General features: G+C 42.7%; 1 pseudogene across 1 annotated transcript in view; it reads right to left on the reverse strand.

Annotated features, from left to right (window-relative positions):
• Positions 1–22,390, reverse strand: part of LOC309353232 (ethanolamine-phosphate phospho-lyase pseudogene) — a 359,600-nt pseudogene that overhangs the window by 234,133 nt on the left and 103,077 nt on the right. The window lies entirely within an intron of this gene.

Consider the following 22,390-nt stretch of genomic DNA (forward strand, 5'->3'; position numbering starts at 1 on the left):
TAATCAGGTTCACGTAAGTGAACTCTGGTGTTCATTCAGGTAAAGTCACATAACCTGAATATGCTGCCTCCCCTTGCTAGCCTTTTCAATGCTTCAGTTTCCAGACAGGAGAAAAACGTATTTCACGCCCTTTTGCTCTAAAGGCAAATAGCATCCTAGCAGTTTCTGATATTTGTGGTCCAGCTACAGCCTCTGTATCATGCAGATTCTAATCTTCCCCAAGGCAGCATGGAACAGAACAGTCTGCCAGCTTGTGTCTTCTTGGAGTTTAAAATATTCCAGGCATATTCTGGGATCTCTGTTAGCAGGAAGGGCTGGGCTGTACAGTGGTTGGAGAAGGTTGAAGTTGACCTAGCTTCAAATCCTTGTTTGGTAATGAAGCTCCATGGGTGACCCTTTGGCCTGACACACTTCCACAGGTTAAAATAGGCAGCAGGGGGAAAAACAAACACCTATATGTCACCTTGAGCTCCTTGGACGAAAGGTGAGATACAAATAAATGACAATGCATGAAAGATTTATTCGGCAGACAGGTGGGCAGCAGTCCTTCATGCCTTCCCCAAATATGATATAACAATGCACTAACATCATTGTGAAATATCTGTGGATGCTCCTTCGAATTCTTTCTCAAACATGACCAAAATGGTTCACCTGCCTTGATTATGTTTTGCTAGGGCAACCATTATCTGCAGGTGCAGGATTTGACTTGCTGGCCATTAATTATAACCTAGCCCTGTATGCAGAAAGCTAGGAGGTCAGGGGAAAGTGTTCAGCTTACCTTTCCTGATAGTTTTGTTTCAGTGGGGATTCTCTTCCCCTCCGCACCAAATGAGTGTTTTAAAAGGTGGTCCGTCTTTCCAACACATTGCCCATGTGGTACATGCTCTGAACAGTTTACCGTCTTCATCTGACTATGTATTCTACATGTCTCCTGCTTGACTGTCTTGGTACTAATTCCTGCTGACTTCAGTGGGACATAGTCCCAGGTAAGCATGCATAAGACTGCTGTCTTAGTCTCTCCTGCCAGTGCTGTTTCAACATTGGTATCGGTGGAATACTAAATATGGGATGGGTTGAGGCTGCAATGGAAGAACACCAAAACAATCTTATACCTTCTGAAAAGTCTAAATGGAGAAATGTACAATGGCCTGGGGAAGTGAAGTCTCCCTCTACCAAAACTACTAGAGGAGTTTTACAGTGGTACCTCGGGTTAAGTACTTAATTCGTTCCGGAGGTCCGTTCTTAACCTGAAACTGTTCTTAACCTGAAGCACCACTTTAGCTAATGGGGCCTCCTGCTGCCGCCGTGCCACCGGAGCACGATTTCTGTTGTCATCCTGAAGCAAAGTTCTTAACCCGAGGTACTATTTCTGGGTTAGCGGAGTCTGTAACCTGAAGCGTATGTAACCTGAAGTGTATGTAACCCGAGGTACCACTGTATTGGATGGTAGGCCTGGCAAGCAAGAATTTTGGGTAAACAAGAGAGCTGTTTTTACTTGCTCCCATTTGCTAATGTGGGAAGTAGCTGAATGGGCATGATCCAGACAACTGTGCTTGTCCTGCTGCAGTCAATGGGACTTTTAAAGCAGCACTAATGTTTGGTGTTCAGGGGGAGCCTGCCCACCCCAACTATGTTTTGCGAGCAGTCAGAAGTTGCGATAACCCCATGGTTTATTGCTCTTGATGTGGTATAAACCACAGACAATGCATGATTTCTCATATCTGTAAGTAGAGGAGGAGATCAACCGGACAGGGGGAAATAAAGACCAGTACCTGAAATGTCTTGGCTTACAATTCTCTACATGTTTACTTCAGAGTAAGCTCTATTGAGAACACTGGGACTGGCTTCAGAATGATCAGAGAAGAATGGGCTGCATGTCTCTCATTTAAGGCCCTTCCTTGTTTCTGATCTCCAGGCCCCTGGCCCCTTCTCTCCAGCTTTTCTTGTGTCCTACTGATTCCAGCCTCTCCTCTTGACTCCTGCTTAACTGATTCTTTTAAAAAGCCCTTACACCACAGGGGGGTTGACCTTCCGAAATACCAAATGTGTCTGCTGTGGAAAGAGCCCTCCTCAAAAGAGCCCGTAAATCTGGTTTCAATATTGGGTGATTACAGGCTGAGCAGGGAGCTTGAAAGTAACCAGTCTCCTCTGGTAGCTCAGGCACTGGGCAGGCTTATCTGGCTGGCAAATCTGGGGCTTGCTAGCTATCTGACTTCTTCCACTGTTTACAGCTGCCAAAGCCAATAAATTCAGTCCAGATTAATTCGCATGTAACGAAGATCAGAATCCAACTCATGAGGCTCAGTCAGCAGCAGAAAGTCTTTGCTTTCCCTTGCTTTAGGGCAAAGAGCAAGGAAGCTCTTCTCCCCCCCCAAAGAACCCCCCCCCCACCCTTTGACTTTTCCTTGCATACTGGTCTCCTTTTGTAGGCTTCTAAAAGCAGACCTATTGGTCTCCAAAGCAGAACCCAAGCAGCAATTTTATTAGAAAGATGAAAGTATCCTAATTACACTAGCAAATGCGGTTTTTCCCCTTATTTGTATCCTCCTAAAAACTTTCTCCATAGCAACCTCCAAGTGTGTGTGTGCATGCTCACACTTTGAGAGTTTGTTTTTCACAACCAAGCCTTATGTACATTTTAGGGAAAATGCACATGTATGCCACTGGACATGAAGATGCATTTGCTTTGCATTAGGATTGTGTGTAAGAGACAGACACTATTGTGGGTGGGTAACCTTAGCCAACCTGATGTTGTTAGACTGCGGCTCTTGCCATCCCTGACCACTGGCTTTGAGTTCAGCAATATTTGGAGGGCTGCAGGTTCGCCATACAGTAGATACTGTCTGTCATCCATTCATAGACTGGCTCTTAGATGAATACTGACAAGGACTAAATAATATATTGAAAGTATGCAAATGGCCAAACAGATTTAGCATGGTTTAGCTAAATATTTCATCTTCCACCTTACTCAGTAATGTAACTGGGATTTCAGATGAATGCTCTGGGAGCCAATATAACACCTTTTGTATATATATAGCACATTCAGGACCAATGAATTCTAGAGAGTGGCGTGAGCAAAACAGTCATTTTTATAATAAGAAAAACCAAAGAGTAGACATAAATGAAGGGTAATTTTCCAGACTGAGTTCATGCGGTGCTAGGATCTTGAGCCTAGACCCAAAAGGTCTCTTCCTAATATCCACAGGTTTGATGGTTGCTTGAAAGGAAATATCAGAAACATGACTCTGCCTTCCTCACTGACCGGATTTACATATAAGCTAAACAAGCTATAGCTTATTTAAAGGGAAAAAACAATGTACATTTCCAAAATAGAAGTTCAACAATTACTTTGATAAAATACATATTTTGTTGTGTGCAAATGACTTTAGATACCTATTAGGTCCTTAAATTACAAAAAACAGTGACAATTTGTTGTTGACAAAGGACAGCTGGACATATAAAGGGCCCCATGAAACCTAAATCTAGCCCTGCTGACCATTAACCAGCCTGGCTATAAACTATTCCATACCAGACCTAGATCATTTGCCTGGGCTGGAATAGGCCTTGTGTGGAACGATCCAAAATTTTTGCTTGCGGCCTCCAGCCTGCTTGTGTCCTTCCTCCCTTTTTGCTCTCTTTGTTTTGTGGCTGGTGAGTGACTGGTCACATCCACAGCATACATCTCATGAACATTACTTCCCCGAAAGAATCCTGGGAACTCTAGTTTTTTATAGGCGCTAGGGAATTCTAGCTCTGTGAGGGTTCTAGCATGGAATGTGGTGGTGCTGTCAGGGTAGGAATTGAGAACGGGGGCAAGGGGAAGCCATGTGTTTTAAATATATGCTGTGGGTGTGATCCCTGTCTCAGAACGGTACAGTTCCCAGCTGCACAGGTACCTATAGCTTGGCTACCTATAGCTTAGTGTTGACCCTAAAGTATTCATGAATACCCGTCCTCTTAAGCATACTGGTAAATGGGCCCCTGACTTTTAGGTACAGTCGTGGCTGACTCTGGGGTTGCGGTGCTCATCTCGCTTTATTGGCCAAAGGAGCCAGCGTACAGCTTCTGGGTCATGTGGTCAGCATGACTTAGCCGCTTCTGGCGAATCAGAGCAGCGCACGGAAACGCCGTTTACCTTCCCTCCGGAGTGGTACCTATTTATCTACTTGCACTTTGACGTGCTTTTGAACTGCTAGGTTGGCAGGAGCAGGGACCGAGCAACGGGAGCTCACCCTGTCACGGGGATTCGAACTGCCGACCTTCTGATCGGCAAGCCCAAGAGGCTCAGTGGTTTAAACCACAGCGCCACCCATGTACTATACTGTTATTAAGCATACTATACTATGCTTAATAAAAGCATATAAATAGTGAAATATAAACAAATGTACAAACAGAAGGATTCTTTTACTGGATAAACAAATGTTAAACTCCACAAAACTTCAAATCTTAGGCTGTGTATGAAATATACTGTCAAAGCATGTTCAAAGCAGTATTCTTTGCAACCCAGTCAGATAAGTGGCATATTAATAAATAAAAATTCCTCCTCCTCCTCCTCTTCCTCCTCTTTCTTCTTCTTCTTCTTCTTCTTCTTCTTCTTCTTCTTCTTCTTCTTCTTCTTCTTCTTCTTCTTCTTCTTCTTCTTCTTCTTCTTCTCATCCTCCTCCTCCTCCAATGTTTCTGGGCACTTTTTAAAAAAAATTTTTTTTTTAGTTTTCCAGTATACCCCCCAATAATAGCCAAATTACAACAATAACAATTAATTCCCAAATTATACAATTATCAAAATGCCAATCAACATCTAATTACGGTAATACATTCTAGTGGCTCCCAACATGGTGGTTTGGGTGCATGTCCGATCTTAGATTCCTGCGTCTGTAATCTTAATGTCAGTTACATTTCAGTTATAATGATAATCAGTGCTTTTTTCTGGGGGTACACATACCCCTAAACATTTTGTGAATCTAAGTTTGGCCTCATTGAGGGGCAGTATTTTAATTTGAGTAGGAAAATGAGAGTACCCCTAAAAATATTTTTAAGGAAAAAAAGCACTGATGATAATCCCTTAGTCAACAGCTGCATAATTATTGATTTCCAATCGTGATGTTAGTATATAAATTTATAAAGCTTCAGGCGAAGAACTCAAACTATTATCTTTATTCTGCCCTGTGTGTTAAAACTGATATGTCCATGGAGATACCTTCTGTCATTTATGGCATTGTCTTTTTCACTTATCAGCTCTTGTTTTCTCCCATTGTGGCTTGGGGCAGAATAATAATAATAATAATAATAATAATAATAATAATAATAATAATAAATTTAGGATAATTTACTCTCTGTCATCCTTGCTTTTCTTTCACAAATGATCTGCTGCTGTTGTGGGGGCTGCCTCCATTAAGGCAGATTGGACCGGAAGCCCCTGTAGTTTACCCCTGACAGAATTAACCATTAGCAACACCTCTTAACAAACTACAGGGCCCAGGATGGTCTGAGGGCAAAAGTGTACTTCGAATGTGGTGAAGTGCACTCTGCAAAAGAGGCTTCAACTGTTTGGAGTTACCATTTGCCCAAGGACAGATTCAGGGATCCTTGAGCCTCAGCCTTTGTCTTCCTTTGTTTCACCCTTTATGTATCACCTTATTCTTCCTCTAACCAGGCCACTTGTTCCACTTCCCATCCTCAAAGGCCTTCAATAAACAGAAGTTATCAGGTTTCTGGGTTATTTCTCCAAAAGAGTGGTGCATGGCTACCTTTGGAGAATTGGCTTGTAACCCTAGCTCTTCGTCAAGTCTCTTTCTATTGTGTGTGGTTACAGATCCACTACTGCCTAACAGAACTATCCCACAGACACGTAAGACCCCTAAATATGAAACACATTCCACCTGCACAACCAGGAAGTGGGAGCCCAAAGTGCATGCAGAGCAGATAAGCAAGGGAAACAAGCCACATAGGAAAAAGTGAAGTCACACCTATGTGGTATATGGCCAAATAGCTAAAAGTGAAGATCGTTAGAAGACAGGAGTCCACTGGTTTTGTATGCTGAAGCAAGAGTCATACCAATTTTCCTTCTTGTTTCTGTTCTTGGAACAGGGTGACCTGCTTTTAATCTTTTCCCAGCTATGAGGCTCAGTGGGTGACACCTGACCACCCCTCTCTCACACACAGAGCTACCCCACAGGATTGTTGTATGGGGAAAATTGGGTAACCCCATGTCTCCTACTCCTTAGAGGAATGCTGAGGTCCTACCTGCAAGTTGGCTATGGTGAGAACAGGTTGCTGGATCAGACTAGGCATCTCACGGGATATATACATACGATAAATAAATGCGGACCAAATACAGTGTGTTGTATTTGGAATACAGTACAACAATGGAATAAAGTTAAAATGTTTGGGAAATTTAAAGTGCTGACAGAGTGATATAATTCGCCATGTCCAAATATGTTTTGTGGTATTTAAATGAAGGCAGAATTTGGCCCTCGGACTTCAAGGGCGGTATAAGAAGATTAACTCCTGGAGAACAAAAGAGCTGTTGTCACAAAGAGGCCTTAGTAATGAAAGCCAGCCCAAGAGAATGGATGTGTCTGAGGTAAGCAGAATTCTCACATTATTGAATTTTTGAAATAGTTCCCCTTGAGGCATCAGTGAATTCTCTCTTCTTCTTTTTTTGTCAGGACGCCTGTTCGTATATTATAAGCAGTAGGGCTCTTCTCGCTTTTGGCTATAGGATTTCATTAGGAACAGGGAAGGATGAATCAACCATTTTATGAGATTCGCATTAAATATATATATTGAACACCCCCCCCGCCTCCCCGCAAACAAGCGGGAGAAGGGATGGAGTCAGCAGATTAAGGTTATCTCTCTGGGGGAGTCTGATGTCTCCAACAATATGAATCCTGGCTCCCTCCAAATAAACAAACACAGTCTTTTCTTTTGTCTTACTCCTAGACTTTGTTTCCATCTCTCATAATCCCTGTGGGGAAAGCCCAAAGTAAAACAAACAGCAAATAAAAGAAGTAAAGAGAAAGAGGGCCACACTTAAACACACAAAGAAGGGGGGGGGGGAGAGAGAGAACAATTTTCCAGTCTTGAAATGAAGATGCGGATCCCAGGAGAGGACAGCCCAGGGGGTTAAAACACTTTGCCCCCGCTTTTCAGGAGCAACTAAGCATTACATTGTTTCCCCAGCTTTTAGCAGTGCCGCTTATGACATCGGAGAAGTAGTTGCCATTTTTAAGGAAAAGGCTGTAAGGCAAAACATGCCGGGATGCTAAGGGCTGAATAAGTGGCTTGGCTGGTGTAGCTCAAAAGAGCAGGGATAAGCAAACCTGGCCCTCCAGACATTTTGAGACTACAATTCCCATCATCCCTGACCACTGGTCCTGTTAGCTAGGGATGATGGGAGTTGTAGTCCCAAAACATCTGGAGGGCCAGGTTTGCCTATGCCTGCAATAGAGGGATGCCAACTCTTTATTTTGGCTGCCTGGATGGGGCTGGGTGGGTGGAGTTGTGGAACTGCGTGGAGTCCACTGGGTCACTGGGTGCAGTTCACTCCTGTTGCTGATTCTGGTCTGTGCTGTGAATACGTCTGAGCATGGGTTTTAGTGTAAAGGAGAGAGGAACCCTGCAGGGTGGGAAGGGGGAATGAAGAGAACCCCACAGCCAGGGTTGACCCAAGACATTTTAAGGTGAAGGTCAAGATGGCCCTTTGTTCCACATACAGAAGCCTAAACAGGCAGCCAAAGGTTACTTTAAGACTGAACAGTGCTTATCTATCTATCATCTATATCTATCTATCTATCATCTATCATCTATCTATCTATCTATCATCTATCTATCTATCTATCTATCTATCTATCATCTATCTATCTATCTATCTATCTATCTATCTATCTATCTATCTATCTATCATCTATCTATCTATCTATATCTATCTATCTATCTATCATCTATCTATCTATCATCTATCTATCTATCTATCTATCTATCATCTATCTATCTATCTATATCTATCTATCTATCTATCATCTATCTATCTATCATCTATCTATCTATCTATATCTATCATCTATCTATCTATCATCTATCTATCATCTATATCTATCCATATCTATCTATATCTATCTATATCTATCTATCTATCTATCTATCTATCTATCTATCATCTATCTATCATCTATCTATCATCTATCTATCTATCTATCTATCTATCTATCTATCTATCTATCTATCATCTATCTATCATCTATCTATCTATCTATCTATCTATCTATCTATCTATCTATCTATCTATCATCTTTCTATCATCTATCTATCTATCTATCTATCTATCTATCTATCTATCTATCTATCATCTATCATCTATCTAATCTATCTATCTATCTATCTATATCTATCCATATCTATCTATCTATCATCTATCTATCATCTATATCTATCCATATCTATCTATGTATCTATATCTATCATCTATCTATCTATCTATCTATCTATCTATCTATCTATCTATCTATCTATCTATTATCTATCTATCTATCTATCTATCTATCTATCTATCTATCTATATCTATCTATCTATCTATCTATCTATCATCTATCTATCTATCTATCTATCTATCTATCTATCTATCTATCTATCATCTATCTATCATCTATCTATCTATCTATCTATCTATCTATCTATCTATCTATCTATCTATCTATATCTATCTATTTATCTATCATCATCATCTATCTATCATCTATATCTATCTATCTATCTATCTATCTATCTATCTATCTATCTATCTATCTATCTATATCTATCAAATCTATCATCTATCTATCTATCTCTATCTATCTATCTATCATCTATCTATCTATCTATCTATCATCTATCATCTATCTATCTATCTATCTATCTATCTATCTATCTATCTATCTATCTATCTATCTATCATCTATCTATCATCTATCTATCATCTATCTATCTATCTATCTATCTATCTATCTATCTATCTATCTATCTATCTATATCTATATCTATCTATCTATCTATCATCTATCTATCTATCTATCTATCTATCTATCTATCATCTATCTATCATCTATCTATCTATCTATCTATATACACCACACCCCCTCAACAGTATTTATAGGAACTCAAACACTGAGATCCTGCTCTGTTCCAGTAACAAGAAGCCGAAAGCACCAGCCTGAAGATGACGAGTGAGACCTCGTCGAAACGTCGCCTAGACACCCCAACTTTTACACGGGAAGACACCCGAGGACACCAAAACCTGCATCTATCTATCATCTATCTATCTATCTATCTATCTATCTATCTATCTATCTATCTATCTATCTATCTATCTATCTATCTATCTATCTATCATCTATCTATCTATCATCTATCTATCTATCTATCATCTATCTATCTATCATCTATCTATCTATCTATCATCTATTTATCTATCTATCTATCTATATCTATCTATCATCTATCTATCTATCTATCATCTATCTATCTATCTATCTATCTATCTATCTATCTATCTATCTATCTATCATCTATCATCTATCTATCTATCTACCTACCTATCTATCTATCTATCATCTATATCTATCTATATCTATATCTATATCTATCATCTGCTGCATTTTTTCAGTCTTAAAAAGAGCCTCTGCAGCAAGCAACTTACAATAAAGTAACAATAAAACCAAGAGTAAACACCAGGAGCAGAATAAAACAACCAGAGTATAAACAATAGGCGAGACAAAATAATATTCAAACCAAAATCTATAATCTTGTCACAGGATGCAGTGAAACTTAATTTACACTTCTACAATATACATGCCTTAAATATCAGCTGATTTTCACTGCTTTAAAGGGAATACTGGATCCAAATCCTATTGCTTCAAATCGTCACATGTTTTACGAAACAGAGTTGCATTGTCTGTCTAAGTAATCCAAAGTTGTTTTTCCCCTGAGATCTATTACATGGTATTTTGAGGGAGAGGCTTAGAAGTGTCAAGAAACTACAGTTTAATGTCATTTATTGATGAATGGCTGAGGCCATATCTGAAAAATGCAGATGCTCCAAAGTTCATGCGGCCCCAAGTGCTGTTTTCACAAGGCTGACACAGGCATAAAGCGACAAGGTGGCGTCCATAGTGGTTTTGGCTAACCAAAGTGGGGGTCATGGATTTTACTAGAGATACAATTTTCTTGGGTAGGAAGGAAGAGGAGTGGAATGGAAAAAGGGGGCTGAAATGTAAGAGTTTTCAATAAATATGTTGATGTAAAAGACGCGGGTGGCGCTGTGGTCTCTAAACCACTGAGCCTCTTGGGCTTGCCGATCAGAAGGTTGGTGGTTCGAATCCCCATGACGGGATGAGCTCCCATTGCTTGGTCCCTGCTCCTGCCAACCTAGCAGTTCGAAAGCACACCAGTGCAAGTAGATAAACAGGTACCGCTCCGGCGGGAAGATAAACAGCATTTCCGTGTGCTGCTCTGGTTCGCCAGAAGCGGCTTAGTCATGCTGGCTACATGACCTGGAAAAACTGTCTGTGGACAAACGCCGGCTCCCTCGGCCTGTATAGCGAGATGAACGCCACAACCTCGCCTCCATTCACAGAACCTCAATGCAGCAGCTCTCTGTGAGTGCCCTTTGCTGCTGCACAAAAACACCTCACAGGGACAATTGTAGGGATGTTGGACAAGTCTGTCAAATGGGAAATAGCAGTGGAAATTGCATCAGTTTGCGTGTCCACCTGCAAAGAAGAATTGATACCAGGCAGGTGAATATGATTGGGATTCACTGGTTTCCTTTGATAGACGGATAATTGCCATTACCCATCTATCAGTTGATCTATCTATCCAAATGAATAAAATGTCCTTTTAAAACAGAGGTTGTTTGATTAGTTTCTATAATCTAGGCAAATAAACCAAACTCTTTATTTTAGTTTCAAATCCAGCCTTGATCTTTTTCTGACCAAGATCACAGATCCTCCAAAATCCTGAACTTTGATAACTATGTTAAAGTTTCTTTTTTGGGTGTTCCTATGGCATATGGGACTGTGTCAGTTCTTATCAACATTTATAAATATTTTTTTTAATGGCTATTGAGTTTAAGTCTGCAAGTGTGTGGAGTCCAAATGCGACAACATCCATATCTCCTCATTGTAATGAAATGCACGTTTTGTGGTAAATAGTCCAAAAATTATATGGCTGGAATCCAACCTCAAGAAAGCAGTGCTGTTCTATGAGCCTTTTTATATCAAGCAAATAAGAGGAACTAATGTTTATTTGTCAGCTGCTGGAGAAAGACGTGTGTCTGCTTGCAGTTGCAGTCCCCTTTGCGACCTTCCTTGTCACTGTTAGGAAAGGATTTGCATGCCAAATCTTTCCACTGACCTCCCCTGGAAGTAACAAGGGATACACAACACAGCCAAATAGGCCTGACCATCTTGCTGAACTACAGGTGGCAAGTGTCTTCTTTTATTTGCATGCAAATCAAGCCATGTAGCTAACAGCCTCCTTTGAAACATCCAATTTGCTTCCTGCAGACTGGTAGGTACTCTGCCCCTTTCATTGGTGCCACGAGATTTATGCAGCTATTTTTCATGGCTATCAACAATGAATTAACTTCATTCAGCAGGCTGCTTGGGGTTTTTATTAACCAAAACATATTTCACAAACAAAGGTGCCGTACGCTTAGTTGTCCAGTCCTTTGACCCTAGAAAGATGACTCAATCTTAAATGGATTACCTGTAAAGGTAAAGGTAAAGGGACCCCTGACCATTAGGTCCAGTCGTGGCTGACTCTGGGGTTGAGGCCCTCATCTCGCTTTACTGGCCAAGGGAGTTGGCGTACAGCTTCCGGGTCATGACTAAGCCGCTTCTGGCGAACCAGAGCAGTGCACGGAAATGCCGTTTACCTTCCCACCGGCGTGGCACCTATTTATCTACTTGCACTTTGACGTGCTTTTGAACTGCTAGGTTGGCAGGAGCAGGGACCGAACAAATGGGAGCTCACCCCGTTGCGGGGATTCGAACCACTGATCTTCTGATCGGCAAATCCTAGTCTCTGTGGTTTAACCCACACCGCCACCCATGTCCCAAATGGATTACCTGAGGTAGCATGTTTAGGACTGGTGCACAAAGATTACACTGCACACACAATGTAAGCAGTGAAGGAGCAGAACCTTTGCCTGTAGGAGTAAGTTATGTGGAGGGGATTGATGGAGTGACTCCCATGAGTTAAACCAGCAAGTCTTACCAGAGAGTAGGAAAGCCAACAATCAAATAAAATGGCCACTCAGGGCTGGCCTGGCTGCATCAGCTACCTAAGCAGTAGTTTGGACAGCCCATGTAGCAGACTGTACTCAAACAACGATTAATGGGCTAGTTGTGCATTGTGGAAAAAGAGGAAATCAAACACTGAAAAACTGAGGGCACAGATTTTCATTCAGTTTGTCTATGCCAATATATATGTATATGTTCTGTTGGGTGTTTGTGTGGAATCATTGCAGTATTCAGATTTAATGACTCCACGGAACAATTAAAACTCATACAATTAATTAACTTCTTAAAAATTGAATTGGATGAGGGCCTGCCCTACATTCAGAAAGCACATCCAGCGTACTGTGTTCCCAGCCAAGATCTCCAGCCAAAAGCCTATCTTGCAAATGAATTTGTGGGAGGCTCCTAGGAAGGTTCCGAGTATCATTTCAGGGAAACGAAATGTCAAGATGATGGGGTGGAATATTTAGGGAAAACAGGAGAAAATGGCACAGCAATTACGAAAATGAATGTGCTTCTGTAAAGCAGCATGGAAAAAGTAAGGAGATGATGATGGAGAGAGCAGGAAGCTGAAGAGACACCAGCAATTCTTCAGCATGTTTCTGTTCACTGTCCACCCGCAAAAAGACTCTTAAAACATCCATGCAGATCTGCTTCTTTACTCATCAAGGATGGGCAACAATGGCAAACTGAGCTAAGCAACTCACAGGGTGCACTGCTTCCTTGAAATAATAATAAAAAAGGCAATTGGCTTTGCTGGTTGGATTGAATTATTTCCCCACTCTGAAGTTAATGTTTGTGGTCTCAGTGTTGCCCAGTGTCTTCTGTTGTGTCTGTCTCCACCAGGGTCAGTATTCCTGGTGTCTCCTATGTGGTGGCATCTATATGAAACCTCTGGGTGAAACAATGCCATGCAGTGACATCAGGACTGGCTCAGGACCGCAATACCTCATGGACCACCTCTTTCCATATGAACCTACCCAGACCCTGAGATCACCTTCTGAGGCCCTCCTTCATGTGCCTCTTCACTGAGAGGCCCGGAGGGTGGCAACACGAGAACGGGCCTTCTCCGCAGTGGCTCCCTGTCTGTGGAACACTCTCCCCAGGGAAGTTCGCCTGGCACCTTCATTATACACCTTTAGGTGCCAGGCAAAAATGTTCTTTTTTAACTAGGCCTTTGGTTGATCTGATTGACATCCTATGTCCTTTTTAAAATGTGGCTCTTTTTCGGGGAGGGGGTGTTATTGCGTTATTGTTCTTATTTTGATTTTATATATTGTGATCTTTTCTGTGAACTACCCTGAGACATCCGGGTGTAGGGTCTTATAAAGGTAAAGGTAAAGAGACCCCTGACCATTAGGTCCAGTCGTGGCTGACTCTGGGGTTGCGGCGCTCATCTCACTTTATGGGCCGAGGGAGCCGGCATACAGCTTTTGGGTCATGTGGCCAGCATGACTAAGCCACTTCTGGCGAACCAGAGGAGCGCACGGAAATTCCGTTTACCTTCCCGCCGTAGCGGTACCTATTTATCTACTTGCACTTTGACATGCTTTTGAACTGCTAGGTTGGCAGGAGCAGGGACCGAGCAACGGGAGCTCACCCCGTTGCGGGAATTCGAACCGCTGACCTTCTGATTGGCAAGTCCTAGGCTCTGTGGTTTAACCCACAGTGCTACCCGCGTCCCAGGGCGTTATATAAATATAAATAAATAAATAAATAAATAATAAATAAATGGTGAATATTTATGTTCAGCTTTGTGTCTGTTATCTCAGCATTACGTTCAAGCTCACCACTGCTTGGGCTGTGATGCCCATGGGTGCAAGTGGTGAGACTCATGCATGGGTGCCTCTGCATATATTTAGTTTTGTTATTACTGTAAATTCATTCTTTTCTTTTTAAAAATTGTTTCCAGTCCTTCCTTCCAAAGAAGCCCAGGTGACAAACATCGTAATAGTAACACGATGCAACGTAAAGTTGCATAAAACACATTTAAAAGAATTAAAACCATCCGACACCATGGAAAAGCCATATAAGAAAAATCACAACGTGCTCACAGTTACTAACGTCAAGGCTGCCATGGCCAATATCTCTCAGCCAACAAATGCCTGGGTAAGAAGGAGTGTCTTTAAATTTCTCCTGGAAGTCAGTAGTGAGTGAGGGAGACGCACATCACCTGGGAGAGCATTCCGGGAATGGGGAGCCACCACTGAGGAGGCCCTGTCATGGGTCAATGTCAAGTGGGAAGTAGCCAAAGGCACCACTACAAAGAAGGCCTTCACCAGTGGATCATAGAGACAGCTGAAAGCCAGACAGTGCCCAGCGAAGCAATCTGCTACGCAGAGACTTAAACAAGGGATTCCTTGCATCCAAGTATTCTCTGAAGAATGGGAAGCAGAAATCCTCTTTGATACAAGTAGCAAGAAGAAGGTTTGGCTAACAGGGCTGGGCTGGGGTCTGCAAAGGATGTGTCTTGATGCCAGTATCAGTTTGTAGCACTATGCTGTTCACTGACAATTCCAGGTGAAGGGTCCAATTCTGCTCTCATTCCGGGGCAGTGCTGAACTGTGAAGGCCACCATCCATAGTGGCTCTGCTTTCTAATGAAACTAGACACTGATGGGGCAGCTGTGTGCATTGGCTCAGTTCATGCGTGAGGAGAAACTACCCTAGTGAACAAAGCCTAGGGTGGAACTAAGCCAGGCATAGGCAAACTCGGCCCTCCAGATGTTTTGGGACTACAACTCCCATCATCCCTGACCACTGGTCCTGTTAGCTAGGGATGATGGGAGTTGTAGTCTTGGAGGGCCAAGTTTGCCTGAACTAAGCTCTACTCACAGGAAACCCCTGAAATTAATGAACCGAATGCCATCATTTCCAGGAATTTCAATGGGTTTGCTCTTCATGGGACTTAGTTGCATTCTAGGGTACCAGAATTTACACCCATTGCTCCACCTACTTTTGCCTCTGGCCCCGCCCACCATGGGTGTGTGGCCCTTGGAAGGTTTCTCCTAAGGGAATGCGGCCTTTGAGCATTTTCTCTGGGTGTGAGAAGGACACAAGAACAGCTGTTCCCCTGGCCCTGAGTGTGAGCTTGCTGTGGAAAGATATCCAGCAGAAGGAACAATTTGGTCCCAGGGAAGGGATGTGACTTTAATTTTGGTTTTAGCTGCTCCTGGTGGTTTATGATGCCCTGACAAGTGTGCTTTGTGTTTCCAGTGCCATTAAAAAAAATGAAAAGAAGAAAGGGCATTTTCCCATCAATTTTCGTAAGTTTCTTTTTTTTTAAGCTCCATATGGCATTTGCCCTCAAGATGTAATTAGTAATTACATAATCTGGTGGAATGGCTTTGAAGGAGCATTTCCAGTCTGTTGCATATAAAACAAACTTTTATAGAGCCATTTAAGCTGGAGACTGGAACAGCTCTCAAATAGATGTCTTATCGGGGACTTGGCTGCCTAATGAATGGGCAGCACTATCACGTGAATGCCTCTCTCCGTTGCCTGCTCAGGTCCCTGCAAGCCACGCAGATGGGCATTTAATCCCTCCCTTCCACCTGCTCCTGACTGTGAAGGGAGGACTCAAAGGGAGCCTCAAGAGTGAAAGATTCACCACCTCCGCCATAACACTGTGGTCTTCTGGGAAATTGCCATGGGTCTGTAGCCGGGAGGAAAAAACAAACTACAGTGGTATCTCGGGTTACATACGCTTCAGGTTACATACGCTTCAGGTTACAGACTCCGCTAACTCTGAAATAATACCTCGGATTAAGAACTTTGCTTCAGGATGAGAACAGAAATCGTGCTCTGGCAGCAGCGGGAGGCCCCATTAGCTAAAGTGGTGCTTCAGGTTAAGAACAGTTTCAGGTTAAGAACGGACCTCTGGAAGGAATTAAGTTCTTAACCCGAGGTACCATTGTAACTGAACTACACATAACCCAGATTCAGACGTACAAAGAGCTCAGGGACAAGATAAAGGCTGTGTACACTGGCATATTTCAAGCCCATGGCTCCCCCACAAAGAATCATGAGAACTGAGGTTTGTTAAAGGGTGCTGGGAATTGTAGCTCTGTAAATCAGGGTAAACTACAGTTCCCAGGATTTCTGAGGGGGAACCATGTGTTTTGAATGTATAGCATGTACACAGTCAAAAGTGTGTAGTGCATAAGGGGACTGTGTCTGCTGGTCCCACCCTGGGCCAGGTAGAAAGAGGCAAGAGCAGGGCCCTCAGGCTCTCAACAGGGCAGTCCTCTCTGGCCAGCAGCAGCAGTCGTTCAGAGCCTGTCAGGCCCTGCCCTAGGCCATGTGGAGAAAGGCAAGAGCAGAGCCCTCAGCAGGGCAGTCATCTCTCTCAAGATTCCAGGTGTATTTCTATTGTGTTTCTTCCTCTTGGAATGGTTTGCATCATTCAAACTCCTCACTTGTCTTCTGGAAACTTTGTTTTCCTTGCAAATGCTTCAATCTGACCTTCATCAATTTTCAACCTGAGGCCAGTTGCAGGAAGCATGTAGCCTTCCTCAACATTCCCACAAGAGTTGGCCACTGGAAGGAGAAAAAACTTGTCACCTCTAGGGCATGGGTGGCAATAGTCCAGGACCCCGGGGTATGGGCAGCAGTGCTGGAAGCAGTGCAAATGGTAGGCGCACACTCAGGAGCACGTCCAGTGGAGGTCAGGGACCAGAGGAGGCCAGGGTGTAGGAAAACTGGAATGCTGGAGCTGGAGCTGGAGCTGGAGTTGGCCCTGGTGCCAGCACTGGCCCTGGCTACAGCATGGCACAAAACCATGCTATTCCACACAGCTCCCCTTAAAATAGGTATGTGTCATCACTTACCCCAGAGTATGCACATTTTTGTATGCATTTTTGAATGAAAATGGCGCTGCAAAATCTGGAGGACTCTGCAGTCCCCAGCATCTCCAGGTAGGACTTGGAAGGTCCACTTGCTATAACCTTGGAGAGAAACTGCCAGGCAGTGTAGAAAATACTAACTTGATGGACCACTGGGTCTGATTTAGTTTCAGACAGGTTCCTGTATAGCATTCACAGAGGTGGGGGATGGGAAGACTTGGATACCATTCCTCAGTGGGCTCTAGCTATATAGTGAAATATTTGATGCATTAATTATATCCGTCACATCATGTAAACCAGAGTGGTGATCTGCATTGCTCTCCAGCATAAAACAGGCTTATGTTGTCCTTCACAATATTGGCGCAGAAATTAATTGGTCTTTCTTCTCATTTTCTTTACTTGGAAGATCCACATGGAGTTTCATATGGGAGTATTTATGAATGGGTTTGTGTCTGATATTGCTGCGAGCTGCAAGATTCAGAAAACTGGGCTGTGTTATACCTTGCGACGGGCCTCTCCTTAATAGCATCCAAAGAGTTGCACTTTCCACCATTTTTTAAATGAATTCAGGCCTTTTTCTCACAAACGCTCTGTTGATGGGGACAATAAACTCATGCAATTTGAAGTCAAAAGCATTCAGACCTTGCCTGTAGTAAACCAAACATATGTTTAGTGCTAGACGCAAACTACCGTAGCTAAAGTGGGCAAGTGTTGTAAATTTCAAACGTGAAACAGATGCAAGTTAATTAGCGACATGAGAGTGATGACAACAGAAGTGAAACTCTTGCAGTGAACTGAGGAGTTAGTCCAGGCAGAAATCGCTGTCGGTTTAACTTTCACACTGAGCTTCCTATTGCTATATCTGACTTTTAAAATATGTGTGTAAAGATGATGCTTAAGTGATGTTTAAATGATCATTATTTTATTTCCTGCATCTGCAAATAGAATTAATTCGCTATGTTGTCTAGGATGAGCATTCCGCTTTCAAATAGGTCTCTCTCTCCCCCCTCCCTGCTTTCTGTACTCTGTTAACAAGATTCAGAAATGACACAGTCCACATTAAAAGACAGCCTAGCAGTGAATTTATGCTTGCCACAGAACTGGTAACTGCACAGATTTTTCCCCAAGACTACTCCACTAAATGAAACACCTTGCTTAGCTATCTCACCAACGTGCAGTTTTCAGTCTTTGGGGAAAATCGTGTCCTCCCTTAAAGAGGGCAAGTATTGCTGTGAGACCTGGAAAACTGACACCCTGTGTTGTGGGTGGGTACGATTGGTCAGCCACAGCACCTGATTGGTAGGTCCCTTGAAGCTGGGTACAATCTGGCCAATGGGACGCAGTCCAAACGGTTCAAGGAACCTATTTATGCCCATGCACGTGACCCAGAGCTTTCTCTTTCGGCACGTGCATTCGGAACACCCGCCCACCTCTCCCTACTTTTAGGGCTTTGCACTTGACCTTGCTATGTTGTTTGTCATTGGGACAGGGGCACAGCAGGAGTTTTCCCCACTTGGTTGATTGGCTGTTGCCATTTGGGTTTCGCCTGCTGTGTAGCAAATCTTCACAACTTGTAAGGCTCTAGTTCAGGTGATAGAGATGGGAGAATGCTCTCGTCATCCCTATGTGAAGGGTATTTCATTAAAGGAATCCAGGGACTCAATGGTTTGGTCAACCCTGAGAGGGGGACATCTGGGTGGTGGACTAGCTGTTCCAGGTGTTCACCCTAGGCTGACCTATGCTGGTGCCCTGGGTCAGCGCTACCTGCCATGGTGCAGGGAGCTAGCTGAACCACAGCCTATGCAACCACTCACTTGAAGTAATCACTAAAGTTGTGGCCTAAATTCTGCCAAAAACCAAACTAAAATTTATTTATGGGGGAGGTTAAAAGGTCTAAACACGCAAAACCAGGGTTTCTCATTTGGACATCACACCAAACTATAGATGAGCTTCCTTACCTATGACTTGGCCTGCTGTTTGACTTGAGCCAGTGTTATTATCAGTGACATAGGCTTTGTAAAGGCATTTCCTCTGGCTTGTGGTGGTTTTATCAGTGATGCTTGGCTATTATTCACTTGCATGGTGTTTATCTCGCAGGAACAAGGGGCAGGGGAGCTTGATTGATGGAGGGCGGTGTGGCATTCAACGTGGTGCTATCAGCATTGTGAGCAAGCTAGCGCTACACAGTGCTTGCTTGGGAATTTCTGTTTCACTAGCCACAGCCAGAGGCAGAATACAGGGTTAGTTGCAGCACTGCAAATGCTCCACAGGGGTGCTCTTTGACTCTCAGAAGTCTGGCCAAAGTACAACCACCTACCACCACATCACAACAATCTCGGGGATTGACAATACTGTCTAATTGTTGTACCCCCCAGAGAGCATAGTTCAATTCTCTCCCATAAGCAAAGATCATTAGAAATTTCACAACCAAATTCCTGGGCTGTGGTTCCTCAGTGGATAAGTGCACAGGTGAAGGCATTCGGGATTGCCACCCAGATTGGAGGAGATCGTCCTAGTGACATAAAGCTTGAATCGACAGGCACAGCTACTAATTCTGTACCAAAATACTCATGATTAGGAATATAATAACATAAAACTATTGTTTTTCTGACTCTGTGGGAGCTTTTGATTGGAAATGTGCAATCATGAAAGGCTGAGTGGGGGAGAGGTTACAAACCTATCATCTTTGAGAGGTGGTAAACTGATTTTTTTTAAAAAAAAAGGAAAGAAAAAGCGAAAGGTTGTAATTACTGTGCAAGTCAGCTATTCATTTAATGAAATCACACACCAGCTTAGTGTTAATAGGGGGGTCTGGAAGGATCTATGGGCACCAATTAAAACGAGAATATGCAGCCTTTGTTGATATCTTTACATTGGGTTTGTTGTGTTTTCTCCCTTTAATTACTGCAGTCAAGCTGATTTTTTCGTGGCCAGCCTAAGACGAGTTGTGAGTTAAAATGGAAGGGAGACCAGCAGTGGCATGAGAACAGGAATGGTTCCTATAGGGTTGCCAACTGTTTTGAAATCAGAGCCCTTGATCTGTGGCAGAGCACATCTTTACCATGTCCAAGGCTGGTTATTATTCTTGAATAGACAGAATAATAGAATCGAAGAGCTGGCCATCTAGTCAAATCGCCTGCAGTGCAGGAATCTGTTTGCCCAACGTGGGGCTCAAACCCACAATGTTGAGATTCAGAGTCTCATGCTCTTCCGGCTGAGCTAGGCAATCTTATACGAATTTACCATCAGATAATGCTCCGTTGAGGGATGTGGGTGGCGCTGTGGGTTAAACCACAGAGCCTAGGACTTGCCAATCAGAAGGTTGGCGGTTCGAATTCCCGCGACGGGGTGAGCTCCTGTTGCTCGGTCCCTGCTCCTGCCAACCTAGCAGTTTGAAAGCACGTCAAAGTGCAAGTAGATAAATAGGTACCACTCTGGCGGGAAGGTCAACGGTGTTTCTGTGCGCTGCTCTGTTTCAGCAGAAGCGGCTTAGTCATGCTGGCCACATGACCCGGAAGCTGTACGCTGGCTCCCTTGGCCAATAAAGCAAGATGAGTGCCGCAACCCCAGAGTCGGTCAGGACTGGACCTGATGGTCCGGGGTCCCTTTACCTTTTAATGCTCCGTTGACCTTTTTTACTGAGTAGACAGATTGCACTGCAAGGTTAAAGATGTGAGAAACAAATAACAGAACAGAACATACAGTAAAAATAAATAGGTCTGAAAGCATTCCCTACTTAATGGGCTAATTTATTAATCATAGGTTTAAAACATCATTTTTTAATTTTTTAAATAAATTTTAATTATTTTTTCATTAATAACACTCAAATTAATAACATATCAAATCTTGCCACACCATAATACAAATAATAAAGCCAATGAATTATATAATTTAAAGGGGCTTCCCATGTTCTGGCTGGTCAGGAGAAAATTTATTTGTTTCTTGTTCCTGCTTCTTCTCTCTTGATTATTCCCAATATCATAATTCCGATTTTAATCCTTTATCTTATAACAGTCATTGGTATGTGACTTTCAATCATATTTAGCAAGTCCATATGTATGTTAGCATGCAAGAGGGGTAAAATATGAATTTTAAATTGGAATCATCCTAAACAGCATTGCTTGCTGCCTTTGGTTCAAGTGCTACTTTCTAAAAACAGTTGAAGAGTGTGTGCAGGTTGACCAAGCTGCCCTTTCCCTCCAGAAGTGGGAAAGCTAATGGCGGTGGACTTGAGGTGATGCAACACTAAATTAAACAGAGTCTAGCTTTATTAAAAACGCACAGTTCCTCAATATGATCAGATCAAGGCGACCTGCAACAAAATGTGGCAGCACATACTTGCTTCCTTGCAGAACTTGTCCTGCTCAGGGTCATGATACCCTCTGCCAGGGTACTATAAAGAGCCCAAGCAGAATATTTTACTCCTTTTCCCTGTTTTGTTTTGTTTTCCAGCAGAGTCAGCATTCTGCAGCTACTAAGCATGTGCAGCCCTGAATGCTTTTTGGATGATTTACCGTACTCTCCCCTTAGTTTTTTCTACATTTTAAAAATAATTCCGTAAGCTTTAGGCTTCCCCAGGCATGCTGAAACCTCCCTCTTGATAACCGGGTGGCATCTACACACATATAAAAAAATGCTGTGAAAATGCTTTTTTAAAAACGTTTTGAAAAAACACATTGAATTTGGCATAGCTCACTGTTGCCATCTAGTGTCACATTTGTATATTGCACTTTACTACACATTTAAAACGTTTAATTTGCAGCTGTATATCTGAGTCCTGTGTCCCTGTTTGGGCTACAATCTTGTCAGCACTCACCAACTGAGTTTCGTATTGGCAGAAGAGAAGGTGGAAGAACTGGATTGTTCAAGGTGCTTCTTCTGCATCCTCATCTTCAGCTCCACCTGCCTCTCTCCACACATGAGTGAAGAAGCCCCTAACTTGTGGGACTCAGTCCTCACAGAAGTGCACCTTCTGTATACTGCTTTCGGTGAATGCTGCTGATAGACCTCTTTAACTTGGCTTCTGAGACTTGACATGTAGTTTTAGGACCCACAATGTTTGTAAGTTGTTTTAAACTGTTTTAATATGGCATTTTGATTGTTGCAATTAACCTGGGACCTTAGGTAGTGGGTGGAATATTATTATTATTATTATTATTATTAATAATATATCATTGTGGTTCTATTGCTTTATTTCATTGTATACTGCACTGCATGATATTCCTTCACACAAACACACCTTGATATTTTGTAGACCACTTAGGGACTGTA

This window comes from Podarcis melisellensis (assembly GCF_964234715.1).
Source record: "Podarcis melisellensis genome assembly, chromosome: 12".
In the NCBI taxonomy this organism is placed as follows: Eukaryota; Metazoa; Chordata; class Lepidosauria; order Squamata; family Lacertidae; genus Podarcis; species Podarcis melisellensis.